Source organism: Myodes glareolus, chromosome X (genome assembly GCF_982192425.1).
Source record: "Myodes glareolus chromosome X, mMyoGla1.1, whole genome shotgun sequence".
Lineage (NCBI taxonomy): Eukaryota > Metazoa > Chordata > Mammalia > Rodentia > Cricetidae > Myodes > Myodes glareolus.
Window position 1 is genome coordinate 107,711,902 of NC_142053.1, and position 21,698 is coordinate 107,733,599.

Genomic DNA, 21,698 nt, shown 5'->3' on the forward strand with positions numbered 1-21,698 from the left:
ATAAAATAATGGAGATGGGTTAATTCTAGATGTAAGAGCTAGCTAGCAATATGCTTAAGTAATTGGGAAAGCAGGCATTTAAAAATACAGTTTCTGTGTGGTTATTTCCGGAGTCTGGGCAGTCAGGAAACGAAAAAGCATCCTCCTTACTACATACTACCAGAGTCAGCATGAGTTGAAAACTGTTTCAAGCCACAAGATTTAGAATGTCTCATTATACAGCAATGGATAACTGACATACACACCAAACCCAAAACTTTTTCCATTTACTACTACACTGCAATAGACTTTTTTTTTGCCATTTATAATTAAAAGGATTCTTAACCAAAAGCAGAGTTTCATGTACTAGTGTCATTGCTTCTGTTCATCAATATCATGTACCTTCATCTATGCCCTCGAATTCCAAGCTTCTCCTTTCAACTCCATAGCTTTGCCTTATCCATTTAAGCTTTATTTTCACAAATTGCCAAAGGACATGGCTTCTCTTCATGCCAATAGGTATCAGGTAGGACCCTCACACATTCTCACCATCTTTTCTAAATGATAAAAGTTTAACAATCTGATTCTCCATCCATTACTTGCTATTTGCTACCCTTCCTTACAAGTCTGTATAGGTTTTCTATTCCACAGAGAAGAGCTGTCTTCTTACCAAAGGTCAAAGGTGAATTTCCTCTTGGGACCTGACCTTTATCTGGGTTGATCTACTCCTTAGGCTTTGAATCCTATATACTTGCTTTTGCATTTATCCTCTGCTAAAGACAGAGGTGGCACTGTGAAGATGGGTGGACGTCTTTGAGCTCTCAACCCAGTGACAAAATGTACACATCAAAATTACATGGCAGTTTTTTTTTTTAAAAAAAGACAAGTCATATGGAAATTATGCCTGTTTCTGTTGGAAGAACATTAGCAAAGCTGTCACAAGGACTGTGGGGTGTGTTTGTTGGCCTCGGGGCTCTACATAATGCAATTGGGTGTTTACAGTTTCAAGCCCAGATAGCTAATGCTCATATTCCCTTAGGCCTTTCTATTTCTATGCTTCATAGTCTGACATCTGACTGTCCAGTACTGTATCTTTCTTTAAAGAGCATTCTCTTCAGCTATAGCCAAGTTTGCTTGCATGTGCTTGACTAGAAGCGCTAGAGAATTTGACTCCCTATTCATTATATTAATGATAAATTATTCATTATATTAATGATAAATCAAAGTGGGTGGAAAGATACACCAGATGTAACAGATCTGAGGAGTACACTTTTCATTGGTTCTCATGGTGTACAGAAATTTCGGTAACTTATTACTTCCCTGTCTCTCACTTCTTAATAGGTAGCTATTAAAATTCCATTCTAAGTTCTGTAACCAAGTAATAACACAAGTAGAAAAAATGACCTCCTCATATAGTACATTATAGAACAGGAGCTGAATCTCTAAAAGTTGTTAACAACTATTTAGTAAGAACAACAGCTTTATAAGGATGGTGGAAAGAACAAGATTTGAAAGCCAGTAAGGTGGCTCAGACGGTAAAATACTTTGAGTAAAGGCTGATGAATTGAGAACCCAGGACCCATACAAAGGTGGAAGGAAAAGACTGCATCCAAATACTCTGATTTTCACAGAGTATCATATCACTTGCACTTCCCTACCCCTATACACCATAATAAAAAACAAAGGACCAGACTTATGGTGGTGAATAGGTTAAGAGCTGCGTCTGAGCCTAATTGACCCTCAGGGACTCTTTCCTCATAATGATGGAATCAATGATGATTATGTGGATAATATGGGGTCATAATCTAGCTCATCTACAGCATGGACATCGATCATTTTGTCCAATAGTCACTGAACATTAAACTTAAAGGATTTAATTTCTTCCATTGTGAGGCTATTTAAACTTTTTTTAAAAAAAATATTTTTTAGGAGAATGATGCTCTGATATGGTCATTTATCTAAACACATGTATAACTTCAAAACATAATTAGAGGGTATTCAAATAAATATATTTAAATGTTTATGAAATATTGGCTGTTTGGTTACAGGTTAAACTACAGAGTTAAAAGAAGCCACTTTTATTGCCAAATGCCTTCAGACTGCATTGACTTTTTTGGAACTGGTACAAAAACAGAGATTACATCCAAAGTTGTACAGAGATTCTGTGTGGTCCAGAAAATTATGAGTCTTTACTTGTGCATACAAACTAAATATTACTCATGTTTATTCTCTAGTTCTTGGAACAGTAAGCAGTCTGGGCCTCAGATTGATTGGGGAAAGGCCTCTTAATGGATCTATGACCAATTCATCTAACAAAGACTAGAAAATACTTAATAGTTCTAAATGATGAATTCTATAAGGAAAAAAATAGTAATTTTGGCAACCGAGAGACACTGGTAACCATTTGAATAAGGCGTCCTTTACTTGCAGCCAGTATTGCAGTCATCGCTTTGTCAAGGATTCTGAGATTCCTCAAGCATGAAAGGAAGGGTAGGGAATCAAATCCTCTCTACTTAATAGGAAATGTCTTAGAATGGCTTCAAAATTAGCTTTGGCTAAGCTTAATGAAATTTCCTCATTGTTGAGCAGTCGCCCACCAAATCCACAGCATTCAAATGGCAGTTCTTTTGACTGTTATTTTAAAAAGCCTTGAAAATTGCAGAACATACAAAAATAAAGATTTTTATTTCGCCCACTCTGATGGGGGGGGGTCTTTCCCTACCCTTTGAGTAGCTGAAAAGCATACCACCTAAGAAGATATTCTTTATTCTCACAATAGGAAACTTAACACCTGTGATAGACAGCAAATCATTTTTAGAGGATGGCAAAGTAACCATGACACAAGAACAAAAGCCATTTTTTTATGGTGTCACTGCAATTTCTCCATTGGTATTCTGTGGAGAACTCTCTTGACATTTCTCCTAGTTCTTAATAATGTAGTTTGTCTTCATCAGTCTGGAGTGAGCAACTGCCAACTGCTTTTCTAGCCATCTTGCCTTCCATTCTGCAGCCGTTCACTACCTTCATGTCTTCCAACTGCTTTCTAATATGAGTGTAACAGCAAACACCACTTTCTTTACACCCGTGTGTGCATGCGTTTTGACACCCAAAGCTCACCATTCATCTCTACTTGGCCTGAGCAAGGGTATGACGAAACCGAGCATCTCATGAGCAAAAATCAGCACAGCAATGTAGCAAACAAAGGGTCTCCTTATTGAAGTGATACCAATGTCAAATGCTGATGTGTATAAATAATTAATTGTGTTTTCACTGGGGAGCCCAGTTTGATCTTTTGTGGCTTGTCTTTGTTGGGGTCTTTGGCTCTCTGAGAAGCAGGAACATTTAGGATATTTTATTACAACTTCATCACTAATTTATAGATTACTATGGAGTCAGGTGCACAGGTTCAGAGTCTCATCTATCACTATGGGCAGCTCCAATATTAAGAGATCACTACTTACCAGAAATCAATGGAAGATACCAGAGGTAAGGAAAGGGGATGATTTCTCACAGGTGCTATAGAAGGCATAGCAGCAGCACAAGCATATCAAAACCCCAAATTTCCTTTTCTTTCCCTTCAGTCAGATAAACTAAAAAAGGTTCCAATTATTTCCTAAAAGTAAAACTCCCTAATATAAAGCATAGCAAACTATAATCAACTGTCATCAAACAGTTGTTATTTTGTTTTGCTTTTCTGCTATGGCTTTGGCAGCATTTTTTTTAAAACTAGACTAACTGTGTTACATTTGCACTTTCAAAGAGATGCTATTGTTTCTAAAAATGGTGAAGAACAGAAAGAGGACATTTCCTTCCACCACCAGAAAAATTGTAAATTGCTAAAAAATGACCAGAAAAGAGAAAGCAAGTATTGGTATTTAATTGCAGATTTGCTAACATTCATCCTTTGAATATAAGCATTGAATGTAAAGTTCATTTCTTTTTATGTCCAAAGTGTATTATGATAGATGCACATGATGAGCTATGATAGGAAGAAGCAAAAAGTGCAAAGACCAAAAAGCCCATTTATTACATGCCGTCAAGGAAACTCACAATGACTTCAGGATGTATAATACATTCCAGAGTTTTACAAGAGTTCCTGAACAATGTTAATATTTTTCTGAGAATGTTCTCAAGAATTCCATTTCCATCACAGCCAAGTATGTATTCACATCCCCTGACCCCTCAGCAATGCCTCTCTTAATTTCTATGCCCCTTCTTCTCTTGCAACAGAGAAAAGATGGGCCCCATAAATTAAACCTAAACTCAGTGCAATCTGAAAAAGCACTAGTAAAGAGAAAGAAACCTCTGAGCATATTCATAAGGAGTGGTTCTTTATGAAACTTTTCTGTGTCACAGGGACACCAGGGAGGCTGTGGCACATTCTGCAACTGTTGCTATGGCAAAGCGTCTTGGGCTATTGAGTAGGGAGCACATTGTTGTGTTTAAGTCATGTAAATGATCAGGATACAAAGGAAGCAGCCCAGGCAGCCCCTGCTCCATCACTGCTATGCTGAGGTCTTTCTCCCTTGACATATGCCATTTACACAGCATGGGAAGGCTCCCCCACCCCTGAAAACCTTACTCCCTGGGTGCTTCGAACTAGCCTTTGGAGACATTTATGAAATCTCCACCTCTTTCAGAATCAATTCTGCAGGGGGAAAACTACACAATGACAAAGCCCTTTCCTCTATTTTAAGGACAGGATATTTCTATGAAGGTTTTGTGTTTTACTCCAGACTGCTGATCTTGTCTAATATCACAGTTTTCTTTCTGTTTTTGAACCTTAAAGGAAACTAGGACAGATGTTCCTTTGTTACCCACTTATATCTCAAATATGTGTTTTTAATCAAGTATTTTACTACAGCACCAATTCACACTGATTAGACATAATTATAGAAACAAAATATGCAGAATACCTTTTAATAATAACACCATCTCTAAGGAAACAATGAGGATCTAATTTAATGATCTAAGGCATTGTTTGAAAGCAATGTCGAATTAAAAAAAATAGTAATATATCTTAAATGGAGCTTACTAGTAATATATCAAGTGGAGCTTATTTTTGGATTGAACAATGCAATTAAAAATATACTATTATTTAAGATTCAGTGTTTCTAATTTTTAAATTATTACTTAAATGAAGAATTGAACTCTAGCTTTAAACAATAAAAACATCTTCCCAGTGAAAACACTTTGGATTTTGGGACTTGACATTTGAAATGCTGTGCTCATTTGTAGCTCAATTTTGAGAGGAAATTATCAGCACTATGAAAACCTGCAATTTTGATAACATGTGTCAATGTCACTTTCTGTGTTTTGACACTTTACTGTGATTACAACGGATTGTATCACTGGCAGAGTTTATCACTTGGGGACATTGCATAGATGATACACAAGAACTCTGCTTTCCCTTTGCAAAACCTCTTGGATCATAACCTTTAAAATGGTTTTGTTATTTTTCAATGCATTTTGATTCATAATAAAATGCATTTTTTCCTACTTGTATAGGAATGGACCATCTCGAGAAAGCACAAAGAATTACTGTCACATAGCCATATGCTATTAGTCTAAGCCTCTGGAGTCAAAAGAGCTTAGGACAATAAAATCTCAGTAAAAATGTGTTTATCCAGAATTTCACATCCATTCAGAATAAAATTCTGTAAACAATTAGCAAGCTCTCTTTAGTTTTATTAATTAAAATGTTCTTCTAGGAATTATTTAAACAGTATTTACAATTTCTCTAAATTTTAAGGCATAATCTGACATTTAATTCTCTATTTTTAAATTCTCTACAGTTAAAACCATAGCTGCCCACTCCTCCTCTCCCTATCTGAAGAAAATTTCAAATATTTGAAACCAGTATAGGAATGACTCTCTCGAGAAGCCAGTGTCCTTATCTTGGGTGTGCACTCTCCTATTCCTAAATGCCCCTCTCTTAAAATCCTTTTCTTTTGTTAAAAATATAAGGTAGGGGGATACAGAAATTGACAGACTACTTGCCCATCATGTATGAAGTATTGGAGTTTCCATCTCCAACACTGCATGTACTTGGTGTGGTGGGTACACACCTCTAATCCTAGCACTGGACAGGAGAGACAGGAGTATCAATCTCAACTACATAAGGAGTTTGAGGTCAGCCTGCGTTACCTAAGACCCTGTCCCTAATAGATAACTAAATGACATAAAACATTTCAAGTCATATGCTTGCAATCCTAGCACTAAGGAAGCTGAGTCAGGATCATTACCAAGAGTTTGAGTCCACTCTGAGCGACATGGTAAGTATCAAGGCAGCCAGAGCTACATAATGAGACTCTGTCTCAATGAAAATGAAAAACATGACTATAAGAAATGTGTATTTCCTTTTGTTGATATATATATATATATATATATATATATATATATATGTGTGTGTGTGTTTGTGTGTAGAACCATAGAAATCTTCTAGTTCAGTCTTAATATTATCATATAAGTCCATATATGTTTAATTTTATATTATATACTAGTGATGATATAATATTTCCATGCACTTGCATAATAATCTTTAGAGTTCATCAGAGCAGACATCTAATTGTATTCTGATGTATTTCTGTGAGTTTGCCTTTGGCCAAGTCTTCCACTGCAAGAAAATGTTGAGGATGGGGCTACAAATATACATTTCATCCTGGATCTTGGTTTCTCATTCTTGCCCCTAATCTACAGTTACAAATCTACACTTACTGTAGGGCCCATGGGTCTAACCCTGCTCCCGGGGTTCATTTTGAGTACAGTCTATGGCCAGCCAGTATTTCCTGTTGGTTCCTGTGCTCCATTTGCCCCTCCTGGTGATTAGCTGTAGGGCATTGTTGACTCCACCTTGGGCGTGGTAATTTCCCCCGCTTGCCTGGGGGGGGGTGTGTTCCATTGTGCATCAGCTAGGTATTTAAGGTATTCCCTAAATTTGAATAAACAGCACTCAGACGATCTCCTTTCAAATGACCCAGGTCTCTTGTGTTCTTTCAATCTCCAGGCCCTTGCCTGGCTCGTGTATGGTACAGTGGCAGTGGCGCACGAACTGTACCCAGAGAGTAACACAGACACAGGTGATACAACTTACATTATCTTTTAGGCTATCTCCAGTAGTGTCACACTTAGGAGTGGTCTAGATGTTACTTTTTTCTAAAACTGAAGCAATTGTGTATGTTTTGTGAATAGTCTAGGCACACTTGTCTCTGATTATGACTTTCTGAAACAAAAGCCCAGTTGACAATTCATATGTAAGAAAAGCCACCAAGTTAATATATATCGCTGAATAATTATTAATGTATTCACAGAGCTATAACCATCATTATAACCTAATTTTAGAAGAGTTTCCGCCCTTGTAGAAGAAATAATATCATGTCTGTTAGCAGTCAGTCCATTTTCCTCTACTTTCCACCCATTGCTCCAGTGAGCACTAACCTTTCTGTGACTCGAAGTATACCATCTCTCAACATTTCATACAAACAATTTCATAAAAATATGTGATACTGTAGAACACAACCTCTATCAGTAGGCTATGATTTTTTGATTGGCTAATATTCCACTGCTTGACTACTATATTTTTTTCATGCTTTCATCAGTTCATGGAAATTTGGGAAGTTGACATCTTTTTAGCTATTATGCTATGCTTTTTCTCACAACAAAGAAATGTTTTTATATCTAAGTGTGTGCTTATTATTATTGTTGTTGTTATTATTATTATTATTATTATTGTGTGTGTGTATAGATGCCCAAGCATGTGGAGATCAGAGAAGATCTTCAGATGTCTTTGCTATGATTCTCCACATTATTCCTTTGATACAGGGTCTCTCAAAGAAAGTGGAACTAGCTTGGCAGCCAGGAAGACCAAGCTACCCTCTTGTCTGTGTCATTAACAGCAGAAGGGTTACAGGTGTTTCCACAGACATGCCTGGTTTTTAACCTGGGTGCTGGGGATTTGAACTCAGGCCCTAGCACTTGTGCAGCAAGCGTTCTTACTCACTGAGCTACCTCTCCAGCCCCTCTATTTTTATTCTTGGTGGCTCATGTGATACGTTTTTTTTTTTTTAAAAAAAATATTTGAAAAATGTGCTGACTATTTTCAATGTGGCTCTAACATCTTACATTCCTTCCCAAACTCCCTATTCTTAACCTGAGCTATTCTAATGACTGCTGACGTGTTCTAAGCTGCATGGCTCTTTCTTTCATACACTTCTGAGTCTGACCAGGTAATATGAAGGAAAGTGCAGTTGTTTCACCGAGATATCAGAAAAGCCACCCAGAATTATAATGGGAAACAAGGGCATCCAGAATGTGCTCATAAATTCTATACCTACTATGGTGAAGAAAATTTAAATCTCACATTGTAGCAAATACATGTACCAGTTTGATTAGCCATTCAAAAATAACAGCACACAACATCAGACAACCAACTAGGGAATCTCCCAGTATCAACCTTGCATGCAGTCCTTCATCAATAGCTCCTAAAGATGTGAGAGACATATGAACTGTTCTTAGAGTTCTGAACAGTGAGAGATGTTTTTCTCTATAAAGAAATCCCTGTGGGAGCCCTCACAGTTGCTTCTTACTCACACGTGCACAATTATTCTTTTTAATTTTAATTCCCAAAGACATTTGAATAAACCCATATGATCTTAAGGATTCTTTAAGTTCATATCGATATACACCTTAGCTTTAAGGCAAGCTGGGTATAGTCTGGAATTAAAACGTGAGTTTTGTCTCTGACACATCAAGAAAAAGTCTGAAACTGAGCTTGAGTGGTTCATTCACACACATAGCTAGGAACACTATGACTACATCTTTTTATATTTTCTGGATGACATAGGAAAATAAGTATTTCCTGACCTGGTTCTATTAGACCTGTGTGCAGCAGTGACCATTTTTCCTTCTTCACTCTAAGTTTTATAATACCCATCAGTCAATACTTTTGAATTGTCCTTATCTGTGAATTGTGTGTAACCCAATTTCAACTAAGAAAGGCACATTGCATGGGAGTGTTTATTTTCTGCTATTGTCTCTCCTTGAGTTACTATTAAATTCTACGATTATACAAATCTTCCTTATGAGGAAAAATGGCAAGCATGGGTATCTGGAAGGTACTGAATGAAAATGAGAGAAAGAATGTGTGGGAGGAGGAAAGAAGACAAATAAGTGAAGAAGATAGTATCTTAAAAGAAAAATTGAAAGAGGGTAGCATGGCAGAAAATAGGATAACACAAGAAATGAGTCCATGGGTTGAAGGTGTTCAGCAAGTGATATTCTCCTGGGATTCTCAGGGGTGCCCTGGACTTCATTCCCTTGGGAAGTGCAATACTTTGTTGTGATACTAGAACTAGGTTGACAAATGGCTTCAAACCTTAGCATCAGATATCAGGATTTTATAGTTTTGCAAAAACGAAATTGAAACTCTAAATGCCTCTGATAATATGCAAAATATCTGCAGAGCAAATAAATATCCTCTTGGATATGAAATGGCACACAAATGGAACACTCACATTATTATCTTTTTAATAGAAGAGGAATAAGCCAAGACAGCTAGCTAATAAAAAGCATTGCATCCAAAAGTAAATTGAATATGGAAATACACAAAAGTATTGGGAATTTATCCTCAGAGAATCTGGCCATTCAAACAACTTCAAAGGTTCTCTTCTTAGTTCTGAGTGCACAATTAAAGAGCAGTGTAGAGAACTTGGAAAGAGCTCAGAGGAAAACCGGAAAGAAGATCAAAGGGTTGAAGCAAAAGGATCCCAGAGGGAGTCAGGAAGCTAGAAGCACCTAATATAAAGTAGAGAATATTGGGGAGATAATTTAATTACCGTTTTCAGCTCAGTGAAGAATTTTTCATAGGTATTCCTAACATCTACCTGTCTATGAATGGACAGAAAGGCAGGGGTCTTTACCTAGTGTGGAAGATTTCACTTGGGTGTCAGAAATTTCCTGCCACTGTAGTTGGTAAATAACGCAATAGCTTTCTGTTTATGGGTAGGAAGAAATAATTTCTTTTTCCGATGGACTTTAAAAATAGGCAACAGTTCCACAGATTCTGAATGACTTTATAGACGACCTTGCTATCTGGAACTGGGGCTCACATGGGAGAGTGGTACGGTCCCACGTTCTACAAGGATCCACTCTGTAACTTTGGTCTTGTGTCACTCGTAGTCAGAGTTCACCCATTTCCAGGGCTTTCCATGAAAGTCTTTTACTTGCCAACCGTTTTGAGTCTGAACCATTCCATCTTCGAAAAAGAGCTCTGGAAAAAATGATTTGAAGAGTGGGAATCTGCTGGAGAAAAAAGAAGCTAAACAAGACCCACTTGGTGGGGGTGGGGTGAGGCACCTCAGAGTGCATGCTGGGATGAAGGCTAATTAAGATGTTGACTGAATCTATGCTAATCATGTCCCACCAGACTCTGCTGGATTAGTATGTAAATTGGTAAACTCTGTTCTGAAATTGCCCTACCAGCTGAGGTCTAATTACTGACTAGACATAACAAATAATAATGGGATTTATATTTTAGGATGTTTAATTATGGAAATACATGTCTGCAAAAAATACCAGTTGTAATGCACAAAAAAAGATTTCATAATGTTTTCCTAAAGGTTTATGAAGTTTTACACCTTTAATAAGAAGACCAGGAGGAAGGGTGGGTAGGGGAAGAGCTTTTGGAGAACTGGCATTTGTGAACGGGGACCAGAATCAGACTGATTAATTCACTGCTTAAGAAATTTCCCCCAAAGCTTCTCAAAGACTAATTGTTTCATTGCTGATACACAGCATCTTGTGAGCTTTTAGTTCTATCACCAAAAGAACTGGAACTGGTCCATGAAGAATAACCTAGCCACCAGGAACTCAGAGAGGGACTCTTCTGGTAATATGCATTCAAATGGAATTAAAGACAGCAGGCCGATGATATTCAGAGGAAATTAAGCCACTAAAATACGGTGTTCTTGACTAAGGTTATTCCTCAATGTAGAAATCATGGCATTTATAAATTAGAACGTGATAAGTGAAATCCCAAAGCTAGAGTGCATTTTGCATGTGGTTTTGGAGAAAAGCAGCTTGAGCTCTGAAATCCAATGAATGAACATGCTGGGTCAGAAATGACTCGAAAATTATTTATTACATCGTTGTGTGGCCCCACCCTTTTGAAAAGTAGTTTATAAAGATCTACAAACAGAATTTTAAACAGAGTTGTAATTGTTACCTATATCTGTCTATGTTGCTATGACATCATTGGAAGACTTGTAGGTAAGCAATAAATCTTTACTAGGGCATACAGTATGAGATAACTTGCACTTATATTTATTTATTTCTAACATATATTGGTATCTTTTAGACCCTCTACCTATATTTAGTACATAAATCTACTTGTATATCATGTTTGTTAAATTTAGGACAGTTTACTTCAATGCTTATTGTGTCCCAAATATATTCCAGTTTCTATGCTTTTCTTGATCCTTTATATTATATCCCAGTTGAGGGAAAGTTCACAAGTTTCCTTTTATTATAAGATATTTTAGACTATTTGCTTCTGTTATATGTCACAAACAAAGATATCAGTAAGTGAAATTCAGGGGAAAAGCTTGTGTTTTCAGTCATTCCAAGTCCCAGTGCATTTAGAGTTAGACCTGTATATTGGATTTAAGGTTGGTGAACACCCTAACACAAATTATCCAAAAAGCAACTATTAATTGACACTTGCAGTGTGGATGTTTAGGGAAGAATAATAGTGGGGTTTCAACGTAAGGGTATTCAAACTTTGCATTAGAAATCAGTTTCAAGTAATTTTTGAGAACTCATGCTATTTTTCTTTGCTGATGTTTTTAGTATATTGGTAACTTCATTTACTTAGGTTTCAACAGTGGAGTTTCTTCTTTCATTATTCTTAAGAAATGTAAGATAGTCCAGGAAATGTCTCATTCCCCACTGGTGTACATACACATCTGAACAAACTTCCCCTACATAGTTACACATATCTGCTCATAAATTTAATTGCCAAGAATTCATAATCCTGGTTACCAAACAATAAGGAACAACAACAACAAAAAAACCATATTATCATCAGTAATATCTCTTGGGGAGGAGTCTTTTTCCCCTAATAATCACTATAGGAATTTTTATAGATCTCAGGGACACATGCCGCTACTCAGTTCTCAACTTCAAGCATTGCCATTAAGGGAAAGTTCATGTACTTAACGAAGATAGGTAGTTTCCTTTTATTACAAGGTGATTTAGACTATTTGCTCTTGTTTATGCCACAGGAAAAAAGATCAGCAAGTTAAACTCAGTGGACAAGCTTGGGTTTTCAGCAGTCTCAAGCTCTGATGAGCTGAATGATGACATCACACAATACATCACCCAAAGCATTATTTTCAATGCCATTTGCCCATGTCCAAAGGCACCAATTTGTAGTTATTTGAAACTAACTAATGATACTCTCCTCTAAGTAGTGAACAAAGGGTCAGACATTCTAGAGTGATCAATTCAACTCTGTCCCTTTCTTGATATGCATTTCAGGACAAGTTAATGGAGGGTTCCCCCAAAGTGGTCTGCTCTCATAGGTAAGCAGGGTTAAGCTTGAAAAGGTATCTTCTTGAATGTGAGTTTCTCAGGGCTTGGCTAACAAACTACTGAGTAAACCTCAAAGTTATGGAAATTCTCACTCACAGATAAATTAGAATTTCAGAGAGTAATGTTGAACAAAGAGACTTTGAAACTCTATGATTAAATCAAGCTGAAGACTACCTTGATAATAATATTGGTTTAGATAGTACAGATATGACTACCCCAAAATATGATCATGACACTATAGGCACAATCTCCAGGTTTGCTGTTCCAGATGAGAAAGATCATGGAATCCTTCCCCAGCAGTTAAGTTGGCATGGGAGCCGGGTTTCTGGGCCAATGGGGCAGAAACAATGAGTTCAAGTATGACTATGTGACCCTTCATGTGACCCTTCTTTAACTGTAGAAAGAGCTTTCTTAATCAGAATGACAAGCAACAATCAAATGTGGGCTCCATAGCAATAGATATCAAACAACCATTCATTAAATACCCGAAGAGTGGAAAACGTTAAGCCAGATCTTTTTGTTAAAAATATCCACAGCAGATTTAATTGGCACGAACTCATAATCCTGGTTACCTAACAATAAGGAACAACAACAAAAAAACCCACATTATCATCAGTAATATCTCTTGGGGAGGAGTCTTTTTCCCCTAATAATCACAGTAGGAATTTTTATAGATCTCAGGGACACATGTTTTATAATTTAACATTAAAGCTTCCAAAGAGATTGTAGAATAGTTTGACAAAGATAAAAATGTAGAAGAAGATTACACTCTGTTTTCTTGGCAAGGATTATTTTTTAAAGGACCACCTACATGGAGTGATGCTCAGATTCTCATAGCCAGTCGATAATAAAGATAATAAAGAAGAGTCAGGTCAGAGACCAGAATATTACAAATCATCCCAAGATTCCTGATGTATTTAAAAATTATATTTAATTGGGTTGTGTCTATAATGTTAGATCCAATATTTTGAGACACACACATAGCAGAGGAAAAGACCTTGGGGATTCAAACTTTGCTATATAGTCTTTCATCATCGTTGTAAACATTTGTCAGGATAATTTTTAGAAAATGTATAGCACATTGTGTCACACTCAAAAATTGAAGAAAGTGCCCACACATCCCACCCACTCAACTTCCCATTGCTCTGTCCATGTCCTTATATAAAAGATTGCATGCTAACTTCAGAATTACCCAGAGGGTCTTGGAGGCATTTACTTTTCAAAAGTCTATTTTTCATGAGTACAATATGTGTTTTTTTCAGTACTGATATTAATTCTTAGAGAGCAAGGAGAGTAGAATATTTCTGCTCTTCCCTTCAGTCCAATCTTACTGTTCCATTTCACTATGAATCACACCCTTCTGATGACCAGGACCCCAGAGGAATTTTCCTAAGTAAAAGAAACCAACATACCTCAATTCATCATGATAGCAGTAACTGCCATTTTTCTGCCCCCATCTTGGAAATGTACAGATAATTCTCATAGGAAAAACTGCATAAAACTATAATTGGTAGTATAACAAGGCAGTCAGTCATAGGAATTAAAACTATGGACCCTGGAGCCAGGATATGAGCCCTCAAATTCTTTCTCTCCCCTTGGATAATTTGCAATCCAGGGCAAACCTATTTTTTTAATCTGAAAATATGATGATAATAATAGAGGTACTTATCTAAGAGGATTGGTATGAAGATTCATTGTATTATACTTGAAATAAGGTGAAACACTGAATAAATATGTTATCACGATCAGTATCTTCACAGATGGAATTTGAGACACAAGAAAGAAGAGGTATTTCTAGATAGTTTTATATCACCAGCTCTTACAGCAGCATACATACAACTTTTAGAATCATCGATGACTTCTCCCTCCCCATTATTTACCTAAATTATCTGAACTATACAGCTATTCTGTGAAAGCCTTATCTATAATGTCTCTCAAAGTCTTTCTTATGTTCTCAGTAGACTCTGAGATGTTATGCTCTAAACTCCTCTCCCGCACTCCAACTTCACTGGCCTCCACCTTCCAAAGTTTCTGTCAGTGAATTTTCTACTGTGGAAACGTGGCGCCTTCATTTCTTACAATATATCCATAGCTGGCCACTGTCTATAAGATCACAGAATAAATATCACCTACATTTAAAATGTGTGGTAATGAAAATAATGTACCCTACAAAGGTACACACACTGAAATGACCAACTCTTTGGTATCAAAATGGGACAATTTCTTCCATCTGCTTGGTGGTCTTGATGTAATAACTCTTATAATGGAAGAAGGAGGCTGAAGGCTCAGAGTCAAAGAAAATGATTTTCTGGAATAGGGCTCAAAGTGATGCCGGACCATAGAAGGAATGTTGGTGGTGTACTGAGGCAGAGAAAATGAACTAAATTTTGTTTGAGACTTTCCAGAAGTAATATTGCTCTGCTGATGATTCGCCTTGATTTTACACCTATTTGAAGCTTCAGACCTTCAAGAATATAATACATTTATGTTTTAATTTTTTAATATATTGTATAGCTGATTTGTTGCTATACAGAGCATTTGGATAGTAGGTAAGCATGTGGAGGTAAATTAATGACTCAACTATGAATATACAAGATTATCAGGCCACTTAGAAATCATATTTTTCTAATAGTCTGATATGATTTTGATTTTTGAAATAGTAACTTCAGATGCGAACAGAGGATGTATTTTTGAGGGTTCAACAATGTCATCCTTTCCTCTATTCATATTCTGGAGGAGGAAGAAAGTGAGCTCTGTATAGAGCTCTTTATACAGAGAAGACATATCCACATTCTAGTATATATGTGGACTAGTGTCACTCACCAGATAACCTGTAGAATCCCGGGTACGCATAGTCAAAATCCAAGTTAACCTCTCATTCCTCTTAGCAAAGTAAAGCCAATGCACTCTACATGCTGGTCTAATACACTGATTCTTTTTTTTTTTTTTTTAAATTGTTTCTTCTTCAAAAGTTCAAAAGGTTGTTTTCCCCACTGCTTTTGAAAAACAAGTTCTCACTCTGCTGCTTAGGCTGGACTAAAGAACTCCTTCTGTATGCCTCAAACTTGGGGCAATCTCCTGCCTCAGACTCCCAAGTTCTGTGCATTAAGCACCACACTTAGCTCAAAATGGTTCAGAGGTTAAGAGCACAGACTACTCTTCCAAAGGTCCTGAGTTCAATTCCCAGCAAGCACACAGTGGCTCACAACCATCCATAATGAGATCTGGTGCCCTCTTCTGGCCTGAGGTAAACATGCCGGCAGAACACTGTAATATAATAAATAAATAAATCTTTTTATTAATAAAGCACTTTTCATATATAAATATGTGTAGGGCCTGCTTTGTCCATAGTTACACATATCTGCTCATAAAGAAATTCAGGGAAAGGGGCAAACGGAGAGAGTATCTGAAGTAAGCTGTCGAAATTAACTGATGGATCTGAATCTGAGTAGAAAGACCTGAGGGGTGAGAAATGAACTCAAAAGAGGTTTGGTGGAAGAGATAACAAGTCCTCATCCACTACCTTAGTAATCATTTGGCACAACCTACTTCATTCTTACATTCTCAGGGCCTAAATTCCCTTATCTTGAAAATGGGTATTGTGTCTAGTTTTCAGTGTTGTTGAGAAGAGTAGGTGGGAACATGCTTGCAAAGGAGTCTGGGAAGTATCTGGTACATGGTAGATCCAAGAAGCATTTATTTATTTACCTATCATAATTCTTATTTTTATAGGTATGTTTACAAATTATATATATTCTTGAGAAACATCCTCACACTTAAACAAAAATCATCTAACACGAAACATAGCAAAGAAAAATGAGAAAGAATAATAATGTATAAGCTGTTAAGATTAAATTTACCAAACAAATTTGGTCTTTATTTCCCTAACTAGTTCACTGAACAGATTAATTCAGAAGAAATCTTATTTTTTTTAATTATTTAACTGCCCATCATTGAGAACAACACACAGAGGGTCCTGGGCAATGTTGGAAGATTATTGATCAGCTTCACTTCTAGGTTCTTAGTAATCACTATTATAGTTTAATGTATCAATAATTCAGTAGAATTAGTGTTTTGTGTTATTACTGAAAACACATTTGCAGTGGAGCCACGTGAGGGGACAAATCATCATTAGAACATCAAGAGATGGTCTTTCTGCCCCTGGACTTAGCTACCTCTGCAGCAACTCCCCCCTCCCCGCCCTACCAAAACAATGTCTTCATGTCTCACAGCAAACAAGGGTTGCCTTGGTGACAACAGACACTCAATACGTGCCAGATGAATAAGAATCTCAGAAGGCCATAGTGAAAAATGACCAGCCGAAGTATTTTAAAATATCAACCTGGAAAGAAAATCAATTCTAATAAGCTCCATGCACTCAGGCTCAAATATGATGAAAGTAAATAGTCTTTGAGGGTAGAATGAGTAGGCGGCAGAGAATAGCGAACGACTTCGATCAAAACCTGCAAACCTCCCAGGCATCCTCACGGTCCACAGATAGATTTGCTGTTATCTCACGCTCCACCCCTCCCCCAATTAACTGCCAAAGTTCTGCAAACAACTCCTAAACGGTGGAAGATAAGACTATTTAGTTGAACTAACAGTTTTAGCTGATAAAAGAGGGAAAACCTAAAACTGAAAGGAAATTGACTTATTTGTCAGCAAAGAATTAGCTCATTTTAAAGAGACCATACTTTTGAGTTCTCACGTTCACATATGTAGAGAAATTATTTAGATATATACTTTTAAAAACCCCTGAGTGTGATCAAATAAATGACACAGATTTTCAATTTTGAATACTTTAATAATCAGGTCATCTTACGACTGCAATTTATGTAGAAAAAAAAATTCTGTGGACCTAGTTTCCAACTAAAGCCAAAGTTGTGGAGCTGTGTAATTAGTGGAGGGATCGTTTTACTTGATCAGTATTTTCAAGTGAGCAGAGTCAACCAGAATGATCATTAACTGCATGACACAAAAACATTATAAAATGAATATTTACCACCAGACCATTTCATACAGCAAGGGTTTTAGTTTGATATTAACAAGCAGGGAGAAAGGGAGGAAGCCCCCTTCATTACGCAGCAGTAAAAGTTTCTCAAAGAATCAACAACAAAGATTATCATGCTGTTCTTATGGTGAGGGAGGGGCAGAGATGGATTTTAGGAATATGGCTGTAGCAACTAGGAGAGACTTCTAAACTAGTTAATCTGCCACTGCTTCTCTATACACACCCTCAGTTTTTGAATATGCCCCTCAGTATATTGCTTATGGGACACTTGGGGTCAAACAAAATAAATGCATTTGTGAACTCTTTAGGCGTTAGTGTCTCTCTGAGGAGGTCCTAAAAGGATATATGTGTATCCATGCATTTAAACAGTATTTACAAGGCATGTAAATAATGTATATTTGCATCTTCATACAAACAACGAAATCAACTTCCAAATAACAGAGTGGAATTAGGGAATACCATCAGCTGCCAAATAAAACTGGATGATGTGCTAAGGGGGGTGCTACCTATTCCTTCTGACCCTAATGGCAGGCTGGTCCTTTCTTCCCTTCATGTAAAATAGGATGTTCTGCACAGGGAAGACCAAATTCCATTTTCCCCCTATTCATTGAAAATGTTCTGCCCTGTTCTCATTCTGCATGGAACTTACCCTTGGCAATACTTGGGTTATTCGCAACAATTCTGTTCCACACAGCTCTAGTCACCAAGGCAGCAACACACAGCAGTAAAATGCATATTTCCCAGGAATATAAATAACTGAGAATTTTCTGGAAAGTTCTGACCCACCCCCCTCAACCACCACCACCAATTCCTGTAGTGATATCCTCCCAAACTGTTCAAATTTAGATAAAAACGCTTTAAGATGTGCTTATCTTGTAGATAAGAGCATTCCAGTATGGGCCCTAGCGTCTTCACGTGCACCCATTTTGTTTCAGTCCGCTACTCAAAAGTGATGCTGATCAAATCTGGTAGAAGTAAAATTGTTCTCTGGCCACAAGCCCTTTGTGCAGTTAACAGCGACTTTCTCGTACACTAGCCAGAGACAATACAGGATGTCCCCAGAATCATTAACCAACTTCCTTCCTTAGGACCCCACCCCCCACCCCCAGCCCCTCCACCCGGTACTTCAAAAGGCAAACGTCTGCAATAGCTTCCTACTGTAGAAGAGGGGGGAAAATGCCTTACCGGTGTCTCCAATGTAAATGGAAGAAAATCCCTGGTTGCTGGAGGCCAAGCAACTGAGGTTCTCAGAGTCACTTGACTGAGGGGACTAGGAGAGCTGAAATCATCCTCCTCTGTTTGCTTTCATCCCTGCAACCTCTCCCAGGATTTTTCTCACAAAGCCCTCTTCTAATTCTCTAATCCTTTCACAAGGAAAAGCAGCACACACACCAAATGACTTCTGCAGAAGCGTCTCTCTTGGGGAAAGAGGAAAGGCAGCGCGCAAGCCGGGTGCTTGCTCCTGATTTCTTCCAGGCCCGTCCTGTGAGGTCTCGAACCCAGCCCTTTGCACCCACCCCTCTGTGAGCAGCACACACAGCAAGAACAAGTGCAGGAATATGACAGGCTAAGACAGGCGACAGGCACGCAGGTGAGCCTTGGCTCCTTTCTGCGGCTGCCAGAAGCTCTGCTGTCTCCCAGGGAACGCCTCAGCTTCAAACTTCCTTTGAGTTTTATAGCTCTATGTTTCCTTCCTGAACAGAAAGACTTCCGCGTAGTTAAGGAGCAAACAACTAGAAGCTGCCTACATCGGGCTGGACCAGAAAGAGCCCTTGCAATGTATAGTGGCCATTTGTTTTTAATTCATCCCCAACTGGAAATGAAATGAAAATAGCAAGGGAAGATAGAGTACCAAACACAGGAGTAGGGATTTATTTGCATCATCAAACGTACTGAAGATTACTAAACTGTTTTACAAAAATGGTTTTTTTTTAAAAAAAGGATCTTTATTAAAGAAACTCAAATTGCTAAGTTGTAAGACATGACCTGTATTTTTCTAAAACAGACAAAAGTTGACCTTGTAATTCCCAGGACAGCCACACTTACACTATAAAATTCTTTTATACTATAAATTCAAATCTCCATATAACTCAAGAGAAATACGCTACAGACATTTTTTTTTTAAAGAGAGGACTTACCTTTTCACTACATCATTTAAAAGCCTGAAGAGAATAAATCACCGAGGAGACAGGCAGATGGCACATTTCTACATTTCACAGCGAAGGCTGTTTGGAGTCATTATTTCTAAGGAGCGCGCTGTGCTTGTGCCTGTGTTGGGCAGCATGCCACTGGGCCTTTGAAATGAAATGAATCGCCTTCACACCAGCAGGCCCACTACAGACTGGCACTTCAGCATGCCTAAACTAAGGCACGCTGCCTCTTTCTGTAGTGACCCTCTGCAGAATCCGAGGTGACGCTTTGATGGATGAGTTTCCCAAGAGACAAAGCAATCTGTGACATCACAGTTCTAGTTATACCCCCACCCCAGGCCCCAATCCTGCCTCTTCTCCCTGAAAAGAAAAAAAAATCCTCTGCTTGGTGATGATGCCAACTCAATAGCAAAAATAAGGCTAGAGTGCAAAGCATATACTCTACCTTATCTGCCTTCAACTTCAATTTTCTGACTCCCCTTTGCTGGGAAAATGAAAAGAGGGTGAGGTATGAATGGGTTGAGAAGAGAATTTAGGTAACAAAACAAGATCACAGAATATGATATTCTAAAAGTTTGTGATCTGATAGCAGAATAATTACCACCAAAGGGGCATTTTCAAAACCATTTTGGTTTTCTTAGCTCTACTGAGCACTTGGGCACTTGTACGACTGTCCTCGGTAACATGCGATTTAACAGATCTTACAATTAAATGAGGTGCAAAACAGCTGCAAAGATAAACGATTTGAATAAAGAGTCTCAGACTTACTGGAACTCCTTGAGTATCGCATTTATTTGTATTGATTAGAAATATTTTTGTACTCTGGCATGACGGCACAGGCTTGTCATTGCAGGACTCAGGAGGCAAAGGTGGGAGGATCACTCTAGGCTATCTATAAGGTTTAGCCTGAGCTGCGTGAGGCTTCATCTAGGAATAAAGAAACAAGAAAATAACAAAAGAAGGAAAACATTTCCCATCTGGTATTGTATAAAGTACAGCATAGCTCTTCAAAGAATCTTGGCCATCGGGCTCCATTCCATGTCATAGCTTTTCATTGTATAGCACTGGTGTTAACATTTAAAGTAACACTCGGCAGCTCCACCAGAACTTCTGATAGGAACTTTTTTCCAAAGAAACTACAATATTTTTCTAACTTTCACCACTGTCTTTATTATTTTCTTGTAAGTTTTAACTTTTAAATAACACTTGATTTACTGATTTTATGTACATGTGTGGGCACACTCATTCCAGGCATGTGCATGGAAGTGAGGGGCCAGTTTTCAGGAGCTGGTTTTCCCTTTCCACCAGGTGAGTCCCAGGGATCAAATTCAGGTTGTCAGGCTTGGCAGCAAGTGCCTTTTCATGAAAGTTACCCGACTGACCCTTTGTTATTTTCACCTGATATTCATCTCAGATGTTCACACATGGAGGTAAAAAATACGTAGGTATTTATATCCACTGCACGTATCTATGTCCTTATTTTTATCTATAAAGCTACATCTATATTTACATCTATTTTTAATCAATAAATATATCTGCATATTTAAAAATTATGGTAATAAAACAGAAGAGTCAAATTAAAAGAAATGAAAATCAAGTGACCTCCAGAGATGGTACAGGGTTCAGGGAAATAAGGAAGGTATACAAGGTGAAGTGGGGACAGAAGTACACAGGGAGAGAGAGAAGACAGAGACAGAGAAAAAGAGACAGAGGGACAAAGAGACAGAACTGAAGGATATTCAATATAACAAAAAGAGTTTACCCATATACCTATATATGAATGGGTATAGTAGACAGCCGTGACTGCTTATGTGCTCCAGTGGCAGAGGTAAGTAGCGGTGATGGTTAACCAGATGGTTCACCAAATTGAGATTGTCTATCATTTGGTCCTTACTGAAAAGATTTGTTTACTATTACTCTGGGTGGTATAATTTTAGCACAATACAAGCGACAAACTTAGGGGAAAGGGT

The 21,698-nt window shown here is 37.7% G+C and overlaps 1 protein-coding gene across 3 annotated transcripts in view; it reads right to left on the reverse strand.

Annotated features, from left to right (window-relative positions):
- Positions 1-21,698, reverse strand: part of Mid1 (midline 1) — a 356,681-nt gene that overhangs the window by 204,726 nt on the left and 130,257 nt on the right. Inside the window, exon 1 of one of the 3 annotated variants that reach the window (XM_085685095.2) lies at positions 18,764-19,190. The exons of the other annotated variants lie outside the window; for them this stretch is intronic. The gene's annotated coding sequence lies outside the window, so the exon portion shown is untranslated. Of the gene's footprint in view, positions 1-18,763; positions 19,191-21,698 lie in introns of those variants that run through there. 3 annotated transcript variants of the gene reach the window in all.